Source organism: Bos mutus, chromosome 8, assembly GCF_027580195.1.
Source record: "Bos mutus isolate GX-2022 chromosome 8, NWIPB_WYAK_1.1, whole genome shotgun sequence".
In the NCBI taxonomy this organism is placed as follows: Eukaryota; Metazoa; Chordata; class Mammalia; order Artiodactyla; family Bovidae; genus Bos; species Bos mutus.
In genome coordinates this window covers 36798533-36818878 of record NC_091624.1, presented here as the reverse complement: position 1 = coordinate 36818878, position 20346 = coordinate 36798533, and the positions used below count along the sequence as shown (strand labels likewise).

General features: G+C 56.4%; 1 protein-coding gene across 6 annotated transcripts in view; it reads right to left on the bottom strand.

The window, feature by feature from the left end:
* The window catches only part of CNTFR (ciliary neurotrophic factor receptor), a 38751-nt gene extending 25887 nt beyond the window's left edge, over positions 1-12864 (bottom strand). For 3 of the 6 annotated variants that reach the window (XM_070375439.1, XM_070375438.1, XM_070375435.1), the window contains exons 1-2: positions 11799-11938; positions 3812-3925 (exon numbers count right to left, since the gene is read on the bottom strand). The gene's annotated coding sequence lies outside the window, so the exon portion shown is untranslated. Of the gene's footprint in view, positions 1-3811; positions 3926-11798; positions 11939-12533; positions 12553-12728 lie in introns of those variants that run through there. The other 3 variants (XM_070375436.1, XM_070375437.1, XM_070375440.1) reach the window with 3 other exon arrangements.
* Positions 12865-20346: the final 7482 nt, after the last annotated feature.

The window sequence follows — 20346 nt, the reverse complement described above, 5'->3', positions numbered from 1 at the left end:
GCCAGGCCCCAACCCGGGAACAATCGTCAGTGCTGTTGACGTCCTCACCACTTGCTGCTCCAGGTGTAGTGTGAGCCCTGATGCCCCATCCTAAAGAGAGCCTGCTTGGGCCCCACGGACCAGGCCTGGGAGGGAACACCGGGTGGCAGAGCCTAAGGAAACCAAGCAAGGCAAAGCCCAGGAAGCCAGGTGACAGGGACTTAAGGAAAGTGACAAAAGAATTCAGGCAGCCGGGTTAAGGGAAACTAGGTGACAAGGCTCCAAAGAACACAGGCTGTGGGGGCCAAAGGAGACCTGGCCGCAGGGACCGAAGTTATTTAGCTCAGAGGTGGGGACCAACGAAGCCAAGCAAGAGGCCCACAGGATGCAGGAAAAGAAAGATATTGGGAGCTCATCCCTCTGCCTGGACGTCACCCCCACAACCGGGGCCTCTCTCTCAGTAGCCCCCTTCCCACCCCGGTGGTGGTCCCCTCCCCCAGGCCAATGGACACGGCCAGACCCCCTCCTCTTGCTGGAGGCCTGGTCCGGCTGCAGCCAGTGGGCCCCGGCCCCATCCCTGGGACCTCAGGAAGTCCCAGTCCCTCCCACCGGCTGCAGAGGCAGAGGGGGGCTGCTGGGGGGAGAGAAAAAGAAGAGGAGAGAGAGACAGCTTGGCAGGGGGAGCGCCGAGCAGCCGCGGGGGGCGGGGGCCGAGAAAGGAGCGGGAAGCGCCGGGGCGGGCTGGCGGGCGGCGCGGGCGGGGTGACAAGTTCTCCGGCCCCGCGGCCGCGCGGCCACTGACCTGGGTCCCCGCGCAGGCGCCCCGTCGGTGCCTCCGGCACTCCGTGGGTCCGCCCGTCCGCCCGCGGGCATCGGGCCCCCCGGGGGTTCGGGGCTTGGGCCCGGGCGGCCCGGGGAGCAGGCGTGTCCCCCCCACCCCCGAGCGTCCCGGCGGGCGGGGGGCCGAGCCGTTGCGAGCGAGCTGGGCGGCTAGCGGGCCGGGAGGCGGGGAGGAAGGAGCGCGCGGCGGGCGAGCGAGCCGAGCGAGCGGAGGGAGCGAGTGAGGGACGGCAGGCAGTGAGGTCATCCTTTGAATCTAATTGTCTGAGTCAGGAGGAGATGTGGCACTCGAGGCAGGGGGAGGGGAGGGGGAAGGGACCCTCCCGGCTCCGGCCCACCGCCACCCCCGCCCCTCCTCACCCCTGGGGGCTGCCGCGGCCTCCCCTCCCCCGCCCGGGCCGAGTCTTCTCAGGCCAACTGGGACCAGCCCCGGCCGGTCTCACTCAGGGCTGACCTCTGCTGCGAAGGGCTCTCCGTCCCACATCACCCCCAGAGAGTCTAGTCTCTAGGGGGGACGGGGAGCCCCCTCCCGGTCCAGTGTGCCTTCCTGCCTGTCTGAGGTCAGGGAAAGCCCCCATTCCACCCCAGGTCTACTTCTGCCCTCTGAGGAGAAAGAGGGAACTTCCACTAGCCTTCCTACGGACCTTGTGCACTCTTAGAAGCTGGAGTCCCCAACTCTCCGAGTGACCTGCGTTGGAAATTTGGGGGAATCTGGACATTGAACCACAGCTCACCTCCCTCCCTCCTGAGGATGACAGTTCAATGCCAGCCAGTCCTCCAGTCCTGCACTTTGAGGGGCACGAGGACCCCCAGTGGACCCCAGGGTCCCCCTACTCTGTATGCCCAACCCTTCAGGAGGGGCAGAAGCCAGGCCAGACACCTAAGGTCCCCAGAGGCTGCTCAGGGAACAGCCCACTCCAGTGGTTTGGGGAGAACAAGATGGCAGTTGGGCCCTGGGCTTGTCAGGTGTGTGCACACCCATGCATGCACACAGGAGCACATGCACACGTGTGTATACACACACACACACACACCCCCACGGGATGGTGGGGGGAGACCAGGAGGCTGGGGATGCTCACACCGACGGCCACACAGCTCTCCCATCGCCCCCATGGGGGAGGGGTGATAAATATTTAAGGGGCTTTTAGCTCTGAAGGGGCCGAAGCTGGGGGAGGGAGGGGGATCCACGATGCCTGATTAATGGGGTTACGGGCTCGGATCAATCCATCCGCCCGCCGCCTCCCTCCCCCTCCTCCCTCCCTCCGCCTAATGCGCTTTATCAGGAGACGCTTTTCTGACTTGGCAGCGTCGGGTGTTTTAAATAGACCCATTTAGAGCAGGGGTTGGGGGAGAAAGGAGCGGGGGAAGGGAGACAGAGATTGAGACAGGCTGGGAGACAGAGACGAATCAGAAGAGAGAGAGACAAGCCCGGAACAGAGAGACTGGGAGCAGAGAGACAGAAGGAGATGCAGACACGGAAATAAGAGGCTGAGGATGACACTCCCGCAGAGGCTGAATGGGAGGGTGGGGGACGGTGATGGGAGGCCAAGGGGAAGCTGGGGGGCTGCAGAGCAGAAACAAACAAAAAAGAGAGAGAGACAGACGCAGAGAGAGGAAAGGAGCCACCAACAGCAAGGAGAAACCGAGAGAGAGGTTCTCTGCAAGGGCTGAGTGCTAGCCTGGGAGACAGCAGATATCTTTTATTTCCAAAAACAGTTTTTCATCCACTTTGTTAAATTAAAAAGCTGTTTTTAAAGCGGTGCTGAAGGTGCTGCTGGAGGAGGGTGGACAGAACTGCCAAGTCCTCCCTCACAGCCTCCTCCTCTGCCCCCACAGAAGCCGCCTCAGCCTTTCCCCCCCGGGGGTGTTCTCCAGCTCCCCTGCTCTCTGTGCTCCTCAGGGATCCCCAGGGACAGGGTCAGGGCATCTGAGCTACTGTTCATTGGCAGAAAGTCCTTCCTGCTGTCTGGCCTCAGTCCCTCCTGCTCCATGGAGCCCATTCTCTTGCCTGACCGCTAGCCTTCTGTTCTCCGACCCCAGTTCCGGCTCCCTAAGGTGTCCCCAGTGTGTCGGGGGTGATTAGCACAGCTCAACAGCTCAGTTTCCCAACCGGCCACCAAGCTCCTCCCAGGTGTTCCCCTCACTGTTGTGCCAATCTGAACTTCTGATAGACACCCCACTCCAAGTCTTCAGGTCCTCTGGGAACCGGGAGACTGAAGCATAACCCTCTCCAGCCTTCTAAAGTCCCTTTTCTACTCTTCAGAACCCCAGCTCCATTTTAAGTCCCTTTTATGGCCATGATGTTGTCAGCCTGGGATACACTCGGCTTGGACCCCACCCTCAACAACACCCCACTGCTAGTTCTGAAGGGTCAGCCCCCCACCCCCACCCCACTTCCAGGCCGGGAAAATGGCCAGTCTGTTTGGGAGCTGAGATGAAAAGCCCTGCGGCCTTTGTGGGCCTCTGGCGGGTTTTCGACAATAGGCCCTTCCGTTCCGCTCCAGTGCCTCGATTTCTTGAGCACCCCCACCCTGGGGCTGCCAATCCAGGGGCCTTGCCTGGCCTGAATGAAAGGCAGGGAGAGTCAGGCCCAACCCCAAGGCTGGCCTCAGAAGATTTTGGACTTTCTGACCCTCCATCCCATCTCCTCCAAGCTCAGCGGCTCCCCACCAATTAAACCAGAAAGATGCTTTGGGCAGAGAAGAAGCCTGACAATGAGACAGAAACATGCTCCCATATCCGGGATTCAGTCTCAGCAGTGCAGAACTCAGTTTTCTGACCTGGCTTTGCCCTTGCCTGTGTGATGGTGGGTAAGTCTCCTCCCCTTTATAGGCCTGTCATGGGGGCATGAAAAGCCTCAGGAGGAAGGATAGGGGAAGAACAGGAAGGGATCTCAGACCCTCCTTCACTCACATCCCCAGACCTACGGCCCCCATGGCACCTGCCAGATGCCCTGAAACTGACCTGCCTCCCCCAGGCCCCCAGCACATACCTCTTCACCAACCGCTGCACACCGAGCACATCAATGTCCTCCTCTTCCTCCAGACCAGGCTCTTCCGGAGACTTCTGAAACCAAGGGGGCGGGATGATGTGACAAGGCTGGGTTCTAGAAGGGCAAAGGGCACAAATCAGAGGCCACAGAGGAGCCGCAGACCTTAGTCAAACTCAGAGCTCATTTCACGCTCACAGCCCCACTGTGAGAAGGGGAGACTGAGGCAGGCAGCAGGTCAGTGTCCAGAGGAGAAAGAGCTGGGAGTGGTCCAGACTCCCTGAAGCACCCTTTGCAGACTTTAGGTTCTGAACCGCAGGGACAAGGAGAGGCCAGAAACCAGCGGCCTGACACCACACATAGATGCAGACCCACAGACCATCTGAAATCCCCACACAACCGGTTCACAGACACAAGTACCTCCATGTCACACACATCCTCCCATGCACACTCACACAGGGACACATGGCCCCCAGCAGGCAGAAACACACACCATCATACTGTCTTCTCCTCATCACCACTATGATTTATTGAGCATCTGTTATGTGCCAGGAACTGTGTTAGGCACTTTATATACATGATCTCATTTAATCTTCATGACTTCTCCATGAGGTAGGTTCTATTATTATTCCCATTTGACAGCTGAAAAAACAGATTCCGGGAGGTTAACTTGCCCAAGATCACACAGCCGATCAACTCAAATCTCAAAGCAGAGATTTGAGTGCAAATCTTATTCTGGAGCCCTTCTACTAGTGCCCTTCTACTTGCCTCTGCAGATCTCTCCCCTGCCAGCACAGTGCCTTTCCCAATAATAACGGGAGCAGCTAACACTTGCTCAGGGCCCTTGATAAGCCAAACACAATGATAAAGACCTAACATACAGTTTTGCACCATATCACCGAAACAACCTTTGAAGGCAATCCTGGTCCCATTTTGCAGATGAGAAAACTGAGGCTCAGAGAACAAAAGCACCTTTCCCTCCCCAACATCACATGACTGGTGCTGAAGAAAGCTATTCTGAAAGTCATTGTTGCTTCTAGGACTCCAGTTACTTGAACAGAGCCCTCGACTTCTACAAGACCTTGGAAGATTCTCAGGGTCCAACTGCTCCATTTCCCACCACAACAGGTCCCAGCTGCGTCTGCCAAAGGCACGATAAGGTGCCTAAACACATACGCATGAGAAAGGAATTCCATGTCATCTGACTGCCTGGAGAGGCAGAGGTACCACCAACCAGGGAAAGATGGCTGGAAACTCAAACAAGGTGTTAGGGACAAGCAGACTGGTGGTAAGAGATACAGACACACCGACAGGCCCACAGAGACGGAGACAGACAGGAAGACAGACACACGGGGCTGAGCGATGACAGAGATGGTGGGGAAAGGAGACAACAGAGGGAGAGGAGGATACAGGCTGACATGAAAAAGCAGACAGGTACACACTGACATACACAGGCAGACTAATAGAGAGTCATCCAACCTTGAGGAAAAGAAAACTCTGAAAGCAAAACAGGACTCATGTATAAGTGAATGTGTAGGTGAGTATGCATTCGAGTGTGCCTGTGTTGGGGGCATGCAGAGTCTGTATAACTACACACATTACACCAGCTGCTTCTAGCAGTTTCATCTGATTAATAATAAATGCCCTATAATTACAGCCACTCCCCCCAGCCCTTCTTCCTGTTTTTGTCAGCTGCCTCCAGGCCAGCCCCCTATAGACCCCAGGGCCCCCTCCATCCTCACCTGCTGCCTTATAGAGGGCTGAGAGACATGAGCTGGGCAAGGAGGCCAGACTCCCAATCTGAAGGGGAATACCCATTTCTCTATGTTGGATTAATGCCCCATGCCTCTAAAAAAAAGGTCATGCCGTTTAGATCTCACTCAGAACCCTCCCCCAGCTCCTCTGTTCCCCTGGTATAACCTCTGAGCCCTAATATGGCTGAGGGGCCCAGGTCTGGGATGCAGAGAGATGAACTCTTGATCACTGACTGGCTGAAAGAAGTCTCCATTCACCAAGTTACCTCAGTCTCAGAACCCCACAGGCTCAAAGGAGGAAGGGACCAGGACAGCCCCCCCAACCTCATCATTCCCACCCCAGCAGCGCCAGAGTCTCTGCCCACTTGTGTACTCCCACGCTTTGGACACCCAGTGCCTGCCTCCATTCCTGAGCCCCCTCAAGTCCACCTCCTCCCAGGCCCCCCACCCTAGCTCTCCAAGGCAGCTCTATCAGAGTCAGCTGTGGGTTTGTGCTGATCTGTTTCTAATCGCTGGGGCCTGGTTCACGCTTGCCCACCCCACCCCCCCAATATTGATTCCATTATTTGGAGAGTCATTGACGTCAGGGACCTGGATGGGTGCCAAAACCGCGTTCTCTCAGGGCCTGGGCCAGGGCCCAGCCCCCATCCCACGATTTCACGGAGGGGCCCAGAAAGGTCAGCTCATGGGCCAAGGTCACATGACATCTGTCCTCAGAGGCTGGGCTCATCTTACCTTTCGGGGACCACTGTGAGTCCCCTTCTCCTGGGGAGAGGGGCTCCACAGAGGCCTGGGGGTCAGAAGTGAGGTGGGGACGTATAGCACAGGGTGTGGAAGAAACTCACTGGCACTTGGGCTGCAAGGAAGAGCTCTAGGAGAAGGGATAGAGGCAGCGGCTCAGAAAAGGCTACCTGGGAAAGACATTTTCCTTGGTCACACACCATTTTGGAACATTCTGAAGCTGGACTTGAAATGGTTACCACTGACTACTTGATTTTTATGTCTGTTATCAGTTGTATCTCCAAGCTCTCTGAGAAGGAAATTCTTGGTGGTGCAAGATAACAGATTACCCTAAATGTTGCCATCATGTGACTAACTGGCACCACTCTTTTAGAAACCTTTGTTCCCTACAAAGGAAGGCTCTGTCTCCTGTGCAACTCCCGGCCCATGCTGCCTGCCTCAGTTTCTCCGCATTCTCTCTCTCTCTCCTGCCTCTGTGCCTAACCCATCAAGATGCAGCCACTGCTACCCCAGCACCTCTGAGGCTCTGGCTGCACAGGGTATTTTTAGGATCTGAACTCTGTGTTCTCAGACAGACATTAATAACCAATACAGACAGTCTATGGTGCCCACAGCAGCTAAACCTCAGAAGTGAAGTAAAAGTTGCTCAGTCGTGTCCGACTCTTTGCGACCCCAAGGACTATAACGTCCATGGAATTTTCCAGGCCAGAATACTGGAGTTGGGTAGCCGTTCCCTTCTCCAGGGGATCGTCCCAACTCAGGGATCAAACCCACTTCTCCTGCATTGCAGGCAGATTCTTTACCAGCTGAGCCACCAGGGAAGCCCAGCCTCAAAGGCTCAGACCTGGGGTCCACTGCTTTAGCTAGAGTCCAAGAAACCCAGACTTAGAGAAAGCAAGGGACATGTTCACCACCACACGGGGGAGAAAAGGATTTTCCCATCTTCTGAAAAATCTTGAAGCTGGGGAGAGGACAGAAGTGAGCTCTGACCTCTGCCACAGACCTTTTCAAGGAAGAAGCTGCCCATCCTTTGCACTCCTTCCTTGAATACAGGGAAGTCCTTCCTTTAATCTTGCCTGCAAATCACTTAGGGGTGGTTCAAACCAAAAAACAGGGTTATGCCACAGAGGCTGTTGAGTCTCAAGCCACAAACCCCGGAGAGTCCCCTCTCCCCACAGTCTGTCCCACTCAGTGTTCATTCGTTAACATTTCTTGAGCACCTAATCCCTGCCGGCCAGGGAATTAGGGACATGGTCCTGCCCACCAACACCACTCAGTCTGGTTGGAGAGAAAGATTGTTTACTCAACACTGGCCTCCCACTGTGTACCTTGTTTATAGCAGAGGCAGGGTCGGTGGGGGCTGAGACTCGTGGACCCCTGCCCCTAAGTCCCAGATTTCACAGGCAGTTAGTTACTCTGCAGCCTTGCTGAGCACTGTAAAGAAGTAGAGGCAGTGTACAGTGGGGCATTCTGACCTCCCTCAGGACTAAGGATGCTTCAGTCCATTCCTGAACCCCAGGACGGGCCCTTGGACCGCCCAGGAGTCACCACCCTAGTCTATTAATAGACTGGTGTTCCAGCCCCAGCTTTGAGGAGCTGGTTCCCCACGGCTGTAGGGTCCAGCTCTTCCCCACATTTGCCCAGCTCCTCCTCTCACCTCCTTGGCTCTGGTGACCCCCAACCCAGCATGGCTCTATGCTTTGGGGGCCCTCTTTGCCCTCTGCAGAGGTAAAGAGGGGCGATGACCTCAGTGCCCTCAGCCCACTGGGACCACAGCCTCCCCAGCCCCTCCCCACAGGAAGCTAGGGTCTGGGGTGGGTGTGGTCACCCAGGGCCACTGGAGTTTACACAGCTGAGGTATTCCCCACACACACCCCCAATCCCTTGGCGGGTCTGGAGGAGGGGTCAGCTCTCTTCTCAGCCTCCTAGTTCTCTGGGACCCCCCCTCCCAACCGGGCACACATGGTCCCCCCCCCAATCCATCTGCATTTCAAAGAAAATAGGCTCCATCTGTTTCCGATTCATTTACACTTCAACTCACCATGGGGGGGTAGAGCAGGGCGCCTTGCCTTCAAGCCCTCCACCCCCATAGGGGGGCTGGAGAGCACGTGTCCCGCTCTGGGACGAGGAGCAGTTACAGCCTAGCCATCTGAGCCTGAGAGCCAGATCCCTACTTCGTGGGGTGCTGGTGCACTGGCCTCCACAAAAAGAAGAGTGTAAAGCCCCGAGCAGTGTCTTCAAGGCAGGTGGAGTCCTAAGACTGATTGCAACCTGACCCAATTGCCACCCCATCCCACCCCCGCAGAGCTACTGCTCTTTTGGGAGCCAGAGGGGAGAACCCCAGGCAGATGCTGGAGACAGGATAAGGACTCAGGCATTCCAGGAGACACTGGGAGATATAACAAAATGTGGCCCAACCCCGTTCCAGCCAGGGAAAAGGAGAGAGAAGAGGGTGCGTTCTACTCCAGTCTTCTCCTCCAGCCACCTTCTCACCACAGATCTGGGGCTACCATCTCCAAAATCAGAGATTCGCCATCTAGGAGAGGTCAAAGAAGCCAGATGTCTATCCCCCTCAAGTCAACCTTCACGCTGCTCCCATCTGAAGGATAACTGGGATGGGGGAGATGTCTTGGGAAGACATGAGTCTTACTTCCCCATACCTGACCCTCTCTATCACAGGAGGGGTACCCAAAACTATTGAACAAAGATGTGCACGTACATGGCTCATAGGGAACCCTAAGGGTACATGTCACCCCTGAACCAAAAAGACACTCGGCTGTCCTGAGAGTGATTGAGAGACTAGTCTCCTCTGGAAGAACAGGCAGAAAGGTTTAACTGGGTGTTTCCCACCACTCTCCACCAGCCCACAACCCAAGTAATGGACGTGACCAAACACATATCTCTTCCACTCCCCACCTCTGGAGAACACAGATCTTGTAATAGTCTCTGTTCCCGTCCCCAGCTGCCCTGAGACATACCATAAACCAGTGAAAGCATGGGTGAGTTGAACCGTGAGTTCTAAGTTCCCCTGGGAGTGTGAACATAATCCTAATGTGGGTTTGAGTGTCCCAGAATGGAAAGCTAACTTGGTGTGATTCTAAGTGTGAATCCCAGGGTTTCCATGTGAATATGAAAGCCTCAAGGTGCAAGCACCAGTCTGAGTGTGAGCACTGGGGCCCTAGTGTGACTCTGAATCTAAGCCCCAGGATGGAAGCAAGTTTAATTAACTACCAGGGATGTCAGTCTGAGTGTGAACACCAAGATGGAAGTTTAGGTTTGAGTGTGAATGCTGGTCTCACTGTGCATGTGACTATAAGCCCCAGGGCTGAAATGGGAGTCTAACTGTGAGCCCCAGGATTCCCAAACAAGTCAGTACAGGCAAGAGTCCTAGTGTTCATGTGAGCCCCTGGTCTTCGGGGCTTTCTGAGTGTTAGCTAAGGTTCCCCACGTGAGTCTGAGTATGAGCACTGGGGTCCCTTTATAAGTATGGGTCCCTAAGTGATCCCAGGATGGAAGTGAGTATCTTGCGTGTCCTAGTGTGAATCTGAGTGTGAACTCCAAGATGTGAGCATGCATGTATGAACCCCAATGTCTTATGTGAGTCCTTGAGCTCAAATGAACTCCTGGTTCCCCAGGTAAGTCTGGGTGTGAGCCCCAGAATGTGTGAATCTGAGAAAGCTCCAGGGTGTCAGTGTGAGTCCCAGTGTGAGCCCTAGGACCTCAGGGAGTTCTCAGCATGGGCACTAGGTCTCAGTATTAGCCTATGAGCCTCAGGACAGAAATGTGAATCTAAGTGTGAGCCTAGAGTCCCAATGTGAGTCTGAGTGTAAACTCCAGGACTGAAATGTATCACTGGATATGACCAGAATATAAGTGAATCTGAGTGGAAGTCCATTGTCCAAATGGTAATTGAGTGTGAGTCCATATGAGTTTAAGTGTCCCAGTATGAAGCTGACTATAAATTCCAGAGCCTCTAGAAGTCTTGCATGTGAACTCTAAACTCCTACTTTTCACATAAGGCTCAGGGTCCCAGTTGGAGTATTAACCGTGATGGACTGTGAACCTGGGCTGCATGTCACCAATCCCGACCAGGAGCCCTAAGAACCAGCCCAGAGGATCTATGTGGATTTTGGCAGTGGAGCAGGTATGCAGAATTTATGGAGACACAGTCCCCTCCACCCACCAAGCTCTGGCTAGCTATACAGCCATAGAAACATCTAATTGTTCAAGCTCCATCATCCCCACATATGCATTGGTACACAATCATACCCAGAGTTAGACACACAAAAATGCACTCAGTGTTTCAGACCCCCCGACAAACAGCATTTACAGATGCACAAACACACCCAGCATTTCATACACCCACCTCCTCCGTGATTACAGCCACAGGAATACCCCCAGTGACACGGACACAATTACATCAAGTACTACAGGCAAAGCAAATAGTGTTGCAGACACACTTCTCCAGCGGCATGCACACACACACCCAGTGTTGCAGACACAACACTGCCAGCCACACAGACGCTTCTCAAAAGAGAGAGACTAGACGGAAAGAGACAGAAAATCCTGAATTTTCAACAAGGCGTGAAAATAGTCCTGCCCGCCTGAAGCTACTGACGGGGGGGAGGGGGCCAAGGGAGCGGACGAGCGCGAGATCTAGCGCTGGAAGAGAGGCTCGGGAGAGGAGAGGCTCGGAGCTGAGGAGGAGAGCTGTCCGTCTGGTGACCTCCCCGCGGCCCAGCCCCCACGCACCGGGCGCTACACTACTCCGAGCAGCACAGGGACACCCAGGCCGGCTCCAGCAGAGCCACACTAGGGGAAGACACACACCGGCAGACTCACAAAGAGGCGGGGATACACCGCAGGCGGACTCACACGGACACACAACACGGGAGCACTTACAAAGAGATTCTGGAGGAGACCCACTAAACGGAGATACATCCAGGCGGACTCACGAGGAAACCACAGGCAGGCTCGCGCCGACACACACACACACACACACACACACACACACACACACACAAGCGGATTCACATGGACACCCATTTACAGGCGGACGCGCAACCGTCCGTTCACACCCCTGGGCGCTTTCAAGTCCAGATTTCTGCTGGAGAAGGAAGCCGCCTCTGGGCGCGCGGGGGTCACTACGACCCCCCAGCTCCGGAATTTTCCCAGACCCTGCGCGCCACGCTGAGAGGTGAGGGAGAACCCGGTGCTAGGGCAATCGATCTCTGCCACCTCCCGCCGGCCGACTGTCCGCCCCACCACCACCACGCCCAACCCCCGGCGCGCCCGGACGTGGGGGGCTGTTTCTCCTGCGCCCCCGCCCCCGAGTTTACGGGCAAAGTTTCCCGTGAACTTTCCTGTCCCCCCCACCCCAGTCTCGGGCCCATGCACGTCCCCTCTCTCTTCCCGCGCGCACGAGGGCCGCGGATCTGTCGGTCAACCCGAATGTTTGAGGGTCCGGCCGCGCGCGCTCTGCGCGAGGTACTCACCGCGCCCTCGGACCGCCGGGGCTCCGCGCCTAGCTCTTCGACCGCCCCCGGCAGGGAGAGAGGCAGGGAGCGCGGAGCTAGCACCGCCGCCGGATCCCGCCGCCGAGCCCCGCGCTGCGCCGGCTGGAGCCGCTGCCTCCGCTGCCGCCGCCGCCCGCTCTGCACCGGCTCCTCGGCGCTCGGCGGCTTTAACCCCCCCCATCCTCCTCCCTCCCTCGCGCGCTCCCTCCCTCCTTCCCTCGCCCATGTGACCGCGGGCGCCCGCCCGGCCGCGCGCGCCCTCGCTCCCCTCCCCCTCCCTCCTTGTCTCCCCGCGCCTCCGCGGCCGCGCGCCGCGACCCCCTCCCGACCACGGCCCCCGCGCGCCCCCGCCGTGGCACGCTCCCTCTCCTGGCACGCGCGGGCACAGTCATCCTCAGCAGGCCTGTGAGCCCCCACTCCCCCTCACTCAGGCTGGCTCCCACCCTCCCCCCGCGGGCACACTCGCCCGCAGTGGCACGCGTGGCCCCCTCGCCTTCACCCTCTCTCGGGAACGCCCTCCAGACGGCTGTAGTCCCCGTGCTTCACGCGCAGCCCGGACCGCGGGTCTGAGAAACGCGCGCGCACCCACACCCACACCCACTCCGCCGGATCCCCCAGGGCCGCTGGGCGCGCATCCAATTCCCCAGGGTCGCTCATTCACACTCCCTCGCTCACTCAGCCTTGGCCAGGTCTCCGCGGCTCACACTCCCGCACCTTCGAGCCCTTAGTGCCTCGGACGGACACCCTGGCACAGCCGGGGCCAACTCTCAGGGTTCTCCCGCCAGCATCTCTTTGAGAAGAGCTGGAGCAGGCCCTACTTTGGGCCAGAGAGGCCAGCCGCCTCCGCCCCTCCCAGATCTCCTACCGCCCCCAGCAACGACACCCCCTCTCCCAGTCTTAGACACTTACACCCCTCACACCGAAGGAATGGGGCTATTTGCTCGCATGACCCGAAGCAGACCAGGCTGAAAACCCAGGCCCTCGCTTCCCATCAAGTCTCCGGTGATACACCACAACTACCCCTCTCCCCTCTCCTTCTTCACCCTCACTTAACCCATCCCCGGACACGCGGCCTGGGGAGTGACCGCCACTGGGATGCAGGATGTAGGGAGAATGCGCCCTTTTTGCCCGGGTCGGCAGTGCCAGAGCGCGAGTGCCAGAGTTGGGCGCTGGAGGTTCACCCCTCGAGCTTCCCTTTCGCAGCCTGGGCCTCTCGCGAGCTGGTGTGCTAACTTCACGCGCCCCGGGGCCTGGGGTCTGGCTCTTACAGGGAGGAATTCAAGTTAGACAACCCGACTACTTCTGAGGCCACAGGAGAGCGCAACAGAAAGGGTGAATGCCAGGGGGCGGAGAACGAGTGGCCCACCCCCATCCCCACCCCTTGGATTTTTCACCTGACCTTTGACCCATAATCCCAGCTGCCTGGCCCCTCCAGGGAGCTGCGCGAGGTTTGCGGGCGGGGAGAGGGGGAAGGAAGTATCTCGCTACTTCCTCACACCCTTCCCTAGTAGGCTGCCCAGAGCGCCCGGGCCCTTTTCCCAACAAATGCCTCAGGGACTCCCATTGCAGAGGAAAAAACCTTCCCGCCACTGCCCGGGCCTTTCACTTTTATTTCCGTGGCCGCAGGATCCCATCAGTGCAACCAGCAGGGGTCAGCCGGGGCTGGGGCTCAGAGAGGGCCAGCTGGGGCTTAGGGACACACGGAGAAATAGTGGCTTCCAGCCGAAATCAGCTCACGCCCACCCACAGTAGGTGTCTTCTATCTGGCCTCTCTGGGTCAGGAGCCTACAAGTACCCAGGCCACAGGCGGAGACAGGGTGGTGGGCACCGGGAAGGAGTGGAGACGGTGCGGCAGAATCTGGGGGTGAGGGGGGCGGCTGTTGGGGGTGTCAGGAATTGCCTCTCCTTCTGCTCCGAAACTAGGCCTGGGAGAGGTTGGGTGCTGAGGCGGGGGGCGCCCCTCCCCTCGAGGCGCAGTCTGGAGTCGAGATCTGCGGGGTTCTTGGTGGGCTGACTTGACCTCCAGATCTTCCCGTGTCCTGGACTCAGCAGCTGTCTGCCAGGTTGAGATCGGAGGGGAGATCCGCCCCGGACCAACGTGCCCTCCCCACCTAGGGGCACTGGGGGTGCCATAGGTCGTGCCCAAGCCCGCGGGTGCCGGGGCAGGGTCCGGGCGGGGTAACCGGTGTCCGGCAGCCGGGTAAATCGCTGTTTCCGAGGATTAGCGAGGACCAGAGGCGCACGTCGGAACGGATTCCACCGTCGGTCTATCTGCAGCTTCTCGCGGCGCAGTACCCAGCGGCCGCGCCCGCTTCCCCAGGGCCGCAGCGACACCTGGCGGGCGGTGCGGGAGGCGCGTTCTCGCTCAAGCCGCAGCTCCCGCAAAGAGGCAGCAGCGTCCTCCTAACCGAGCAACGAGGGTGCGGCCCCTCTCTCCTTCCTGCCCCTGCCGCCTGGTCCAGAAGAGATTCTCCTTGCGTCTCAGCTGGGGCAACAGATTACTCGTGCTTTTCTGCTCGTGCTGGCTCCAGTGTCCTGTCTGCAAACGAGCTTTTGAGCTTTCTAAGCCTCCGTGTTGAGCCCTCCTTTACCCCATCTCCCTGGCGGCAAAGCCGAGCCTCGTCGGTGGCTCTTCAAATCCCTTGCAGGAGCTGGCCCTGTCTCCTCTCCGGCCTTAATAGGCGTCCCTATCCCCGGTAGCCCCAGCTCTGCATCAGTTCCCTTCTCTTTCATGCCCACTTATCCTTAAGCCACCTCCCACTTTGCTGACCCCCTCCCCCAACCCCACGCCATCTTCACCATCTGCCTCTCCTATGGGTCAGCAGGAAATAACGTCCCCAGTTCAAAGCCCTAGTGCTCTGCAAGAGACAGGGATTACAGATTTGAGCATTCTGGAAGGCCTTGGGAAATTGGAGGTGGGGGTTCTCCCTGACTCTGTAAAACTCCTCAGAGTTTTATAGCTACCATGAAAGACTTTTGGCTCCACCCTCCTCCATCCTGACCTACACTTGGACCACCTCCCACCCACATGCCAAACCTTTGGGTGACAAGGATCCTTTCCCATTCCTTTGTCCTCAGGGAAAAAGAGCCCCCACCCCATCTACCTTTTCCAGTGCTCCTTCAGGAAATGGTGCTTATTTCTAACCTGTTATAACATCAGAAAGGTCCACCTTGAGGCACATTCCTGGATACCCAAAATCACAAATACACACCCAGACTGTCTTACCTCCAAATGCTGGACACACCTTATTTAAAATCACATGTGCATGCGTGCTAAGTCACTCAGTCGTGTCCAACTCTTTGCAACCTTGAGGACTGTAGCCCATTAGGATCCTCTGTCCATTGGATTCTCCAGACAAGAATACTGGAGTGGGTTGCATGCCCTTCTGCAGCGGATCTTCCTGACCCAGGGATTGAACCCAGGTCTCTGATGTCTCCTGCATTGGCTGATGATGGGTTCTTTACCACTAGCGCCACCTGGGAAGCCCATCATGTTACATACCTAGTCTCAAAGAGTGAAATGTGTATATTGAACCTCACTATGGCACACTGGGAGTCCGGGACCCCTGCCTGGGGCTGGGAGTTAGAGGTCTTAAGGACCGAACTCCTGGAATCACACACTTACACACCGCACCACACACAGACACAGTTACCCACACAACCATGTACTCAGTCACACCACGCGGCACACACGCAGAGTCACACACGCTCTCAATCACACATAGTCCCACACTGGGGTTTGGCAGGTCGGGGCGGGCTCCCAGAGGCAGTTACGTAAACGCCCTCGCAGCCCTCCCTTGCTCCCCCTCACCCCCCTCCTGCTTCCTCACACAGTGCCAGCGCCCGGGGCGGCTTGGCCGGGGCCCGGGAACAGCTCGGCCTCGCGGAGGCTCCAGGCGCCGAGAAACCCGATCCGACATAGCCCCAGGCCGAGCCAGGGAGGGGGGCCTGGAGCACCACCCCCAGCATACTCAGGGTCCAGCTCAGCCCCCCAGAGATGACTCCCCAACACCCTGGGACAGCACCTAGGGCCCACTTACAACACCCCCTGCAGACCACCCCTTCTAGAATCTGGATCACCACCTGAGTGTACCCTGATCCATTCACTCTCTGGCACCGAAAAAGAGCAAATTCCCTAAAGGTAGAGAAGGGGTTAGGGCTGAAGCCATAATGGTAGTACTTAAGTATTCAGCCGGGAATTGCCCCCAGTTGTCTGGAGCCATCTCCTCTTCGTCCTCACTGGGGTTCTCTAAAGCCGCTGTGGGAAAGAGATGCTTTTGGTCTTGCCCCAGGCCCCCTCACATTCGCTGCCTACAGTTCCCAACATATTCTATCAGAATTCTAAATTATTCAAATAGATCCAAGGCTCCCCCATCGCCTTTGGTATCCTTCCTTCCTCCTTAGTTGGAAGTTCTAACTCCAGTCTAACCCCAGTTCCTCCTGTTTTGCTAAGAAGGAAGTTTGAGGGCAACCTGAGACCTTGGGACTGGGGAATGAAATCCCCGAAAGGAGGAAGGATTAAGGCTTAGGAAACTGCTGACAGTCAGGAGTCTAAGAGGAGAGGAGAGACTGTCCGTGTCCCCCCCCCGCCCCCACCCCGCCCCCACCACCACCCATTCTGCAGCTCAGACTCAATTTTTCACAATAGCTTTTGAGTATCTGCCTGGGCTGCCCAGGCCCAGGCAGAAAGGGAATTTCCCCCTATGTTCTCTCTTAATGAACAAAACATTTCATGTTGAAATTCCTTCTCTGCCCCCAGCCCAGTGTCTCCAGGACCCCCCAGCCTGACCAAGCAGGGGGACCACTAAGAGGGGAGCAACAGAGTAGAGGGAAGCCCCCAGAGGAAGTGTCATTCACATTGAAGGGGGCATCTTTTTTCATGAATAATTAGGGTGACTTTTTTTTTTTCACTTTTGGCTAAAATCATCCACTCCTATGGCAGCTTCCCAGAAAGGGCGGCGGGAGAGTGGCCGGCGCTGTCCCGAGGCCCAGGACATGGCCCCCCTCCCCTGGGCGAGAAGCCTTCCCTGAGTTGTTTTCCTGGTCTCTTCCTCTTGGATGTTTTTTTGATTATTAATCACATTTTCCATCCGCAAGCTCGGTCCAGACCCCCTCCCCCTGGGGTCAGGGCTGGACACAGGGAGGAGGAGCAGTCTCTAGGACAGGATGGGCAGTGACCTGGTCTTGGCTGCCCTAAAAGAGGTGGACAGCAGCATGTCACAGATCACACCTCCGCCACCCCAGGAGATAATAAGATGTCAATCAATATGAGCAGAGTAAACGAATGAACAGGTGTCCAGCTTTCACAACATGCAGCTGGTACTGAAGGCAAAGCCCCCAGTATCCCTCTCTTGATGGCACAGACAGGGAATCCGCTCAGAGAGGGAGAGTCATCTGCCCAGAGTCACACAGCAAGTTAGTACCAGAGCCAGAACAGGACCCCAGCAGTGCTGATGGTTCCTCCATCCATAAGGCAGTCAATAAATATGTATTGAACACTTGGTATGTACCAGGCATTGACTTAAGTGAGAAGACAGTAGTGAACCAACCAGATGAAAATTTCTTCCCTCTCAAGGCTGTGGAGCAACTAAAACTCCACACGCTGCTGGTGGGTATATAAGTTGGTTCAACCACTTTGGAACACTGTTTGGTGGGATCTTCTAAGCTAAACATATGTATATCCCATGACCCAGCAATTCCACTCCTAGATGTATAGCCAAAGGAAATTATTGTGCATATTTACCAAGAATGTTCTCTGCAGTTTATTCATTATAGCCTCAAGCTGGAAACCACTAAGTGAATGAATAGATTGTGATAGAGTTCCAACAATGGAAAAGGACCAACTATAGCTACACACAACAAAAATGGACAAAGCTCACAACCAAAACATTGAGCAAGGGGGCGGGGAGACAAGAACCAAACAGGAAGGAGTACGTATTGAATGATTTCACTTCTATAAAGCTCAAGGCAAAGCTGATTTACAGTGAGAGAAGCCAGAATTGCAGTTACCTTTGCTGGGAGTGGAGGGGGGCTAGGGAGGGCAGGGAGGTTTCCAAGAGCATACATGCGTATGTCAGAATTTAAGTTGTGATCTTAAGATGTGCGCACTTCATTGTTTACTTTTTGCCTTTAAAAAATAAAAAAGATGTTTAAAAATCTCCTGGCCTCATGAGATTCACATTCTAGTCGGGGAAGATGAATACTAAATAAAATAGGTAAGTGTTAAGTCTGTCCATGTAAGAGTGCTGAGTCTGACTCCATAGGCCCCTCGGGGAAGGAGCGACAGCCTACATGTCACCTAAAAGAAGCCTGGATAAGCCCCTCTGCCCTTCCCCAAAAGGCCACACTCTTTTCCCCTAGAGTAGTGAGCGCTATGTTCCACTACCTATCTACTTGGATGGCACCTGTGAGCTCCATGAGGGTGGCCCTATGGCCGCCATCTCCAGGCACCTAGAGCTCCTACATGGGAAGAACAGATGCTCCTACCATGGGAAGCAGAGCTAAATAAATGTCGAATGAGTGAGTGAATGACTGATGCAAGCAGGAACTGGGGAAGTAGAGTCCCAGGACACAGGAGAGAGAGCCTGTCTGGATGGGTCACAACCTCCAGGGATGGGAAACAGGGTTTGGTATTCAGTAGGGGGTTGAGCAGAGACCTCGAAGGCAGAATGAGGTTTTCTGAGTGGCTCAGAGACCACATCCTGAAGCACCTCTGGTGCCAAGGCCACACAGGCCTGAAAAGGCATAAAGTAGGTGAGGAACAGACCCAGATTTGCCTTCTAGTGGGAAAGTTGAGCCTGCCAGGAAGAGGATGGCAAGAAGGTCTAAGACTGGAGGTGGGGCAGCTAGGGAGGAGGTGTTAGCAGTGACCAGTGGGAGAGAGACCTCCATCCTGATTAGGGGCAGGGCCATGGGGCAGAAGAGAGAATGCCGGGCTTTGGAGGAGGCAGGGAGCATGGGCACTCAGATTCATCTTCTTCATCTGCTCCCATTACCACTAGAGGGAACCGCACCCCCTCCCCACCCGTTGCCCTATACACAGAGAGCAGGATCCCCAGACACTTAGTGTCCAGGGTCTCTTCTCCTGAGGTCCCGAGGCCCAGGTGATCCTAGGCTCTGGGCTATCTGGAAAGAGAAGTAGATGGTCAGGGATTGGGGAGAGGATCCAGAGCGGGTGGGGAGAGAGGGACAGAAGAGGACAGGGCAACTAGGGGTTAGCCGCTCTGTGTGTTGGAAGGTGGGAGCAAGAGCAACAGACTTGCACAATCACAGATGCAGATTTCCTCTTGTGTTGCAAAAAATGTGCATGAAACTAATTCCCTGCTCAGAAACACCCACCCCCATGGGCCCTGATCCCCCTCCCCTCCCCTTCTTCACAGGGGAGGCACACGTCTTTAAGGATTGTCCCCCTGGAGTGCCAGCCCAGAGTCTGCCCTTGATCTCTGCTGCTGTAGAGGTGCCTCCAAGATAAGAAAGAGGGCTGGGATTTCCAAACCAGAGGGCCATGTGGCCCCAAGACCAGCTCCCTCCCTTCATCTCCCGAAGCTCCATTCCTGGACAGCCTGTGATTCCCTGGGGCAGAGGGAAAGGGGAGAAAAGAGGCCCCACTTTCCCCCCAGAAACTCAACTGTGATGATTCAGAAGATAGAACAGGATTAGAGATTTGGAGACTGAATGCCAGAGACACCAAATCCCAGGGAAACAGACAGAGGCAGCAGGGGAGTTCAAGAGAGAAAACTGAATTAAATTCACCTCAACAGTCATTTATTAGCACCTATTGTGTGCTAAGCCCAGAGGAACATTTGTCTACTGAAGCACAGAGGACTCCCAGGTTTTTGGTATGTGGCTGGGAGATGATGGTGCTTTCCACAGGGCTGGAGAGGGGATGGGGCTTGATGTGGCCCGTGGAAGGGCCTGTGGGATGGTGGCCAGCAGGGGTGTGGATGGGGAGGGCAGAGAACTTGAGAGAGGGTGGGTTGCTGGCGGGTGCAGTCCCTGTCCACAGCTCCCCTACTCTCTATGCCAGCACGTGTCGGCTGCACGGACATTCATCTCAGACTGACCTGGGCACTATGAAGGTGCTGGAAGCAGGCAGGGTAGACCAGGGAGCAGGGAAAGGCAGTGATGAGGGGGAGGGGAGGAGAAAATTGAGGCTAAAACCTTGGGAAGCATGATTAAAAGACAGAGAGAGCAGAGAAAGGGTGGTAGCCCCAGAGGGAGAAGGACAGCCAGGAGGCAGGGTTGTCACAGGACCAAAAAGGAGCCTGGTGAGGCCAAGAAAGAGCCCTGGGCTTTAGCAGCCAGGAGTCAGGGGAGGCCAGCGGGGCCAAGCTGGTGCTCTGGAGTTCGCTGATACAGAGGCCTGTGAGCAGAGGGTGGGACCCCTTCCCCAGCCTCCCCGTTGTCCCCAGAGCCCTGCTTGGTCTGGCAGCACCTCTCTCAGCCAGGGCCAGGGGAAGAAGAGGATGAAAAAGCTCCCCCACCTCCAGACTGCCATCCCTGTGCCCCTGGACTTCCCAGGAGGGTC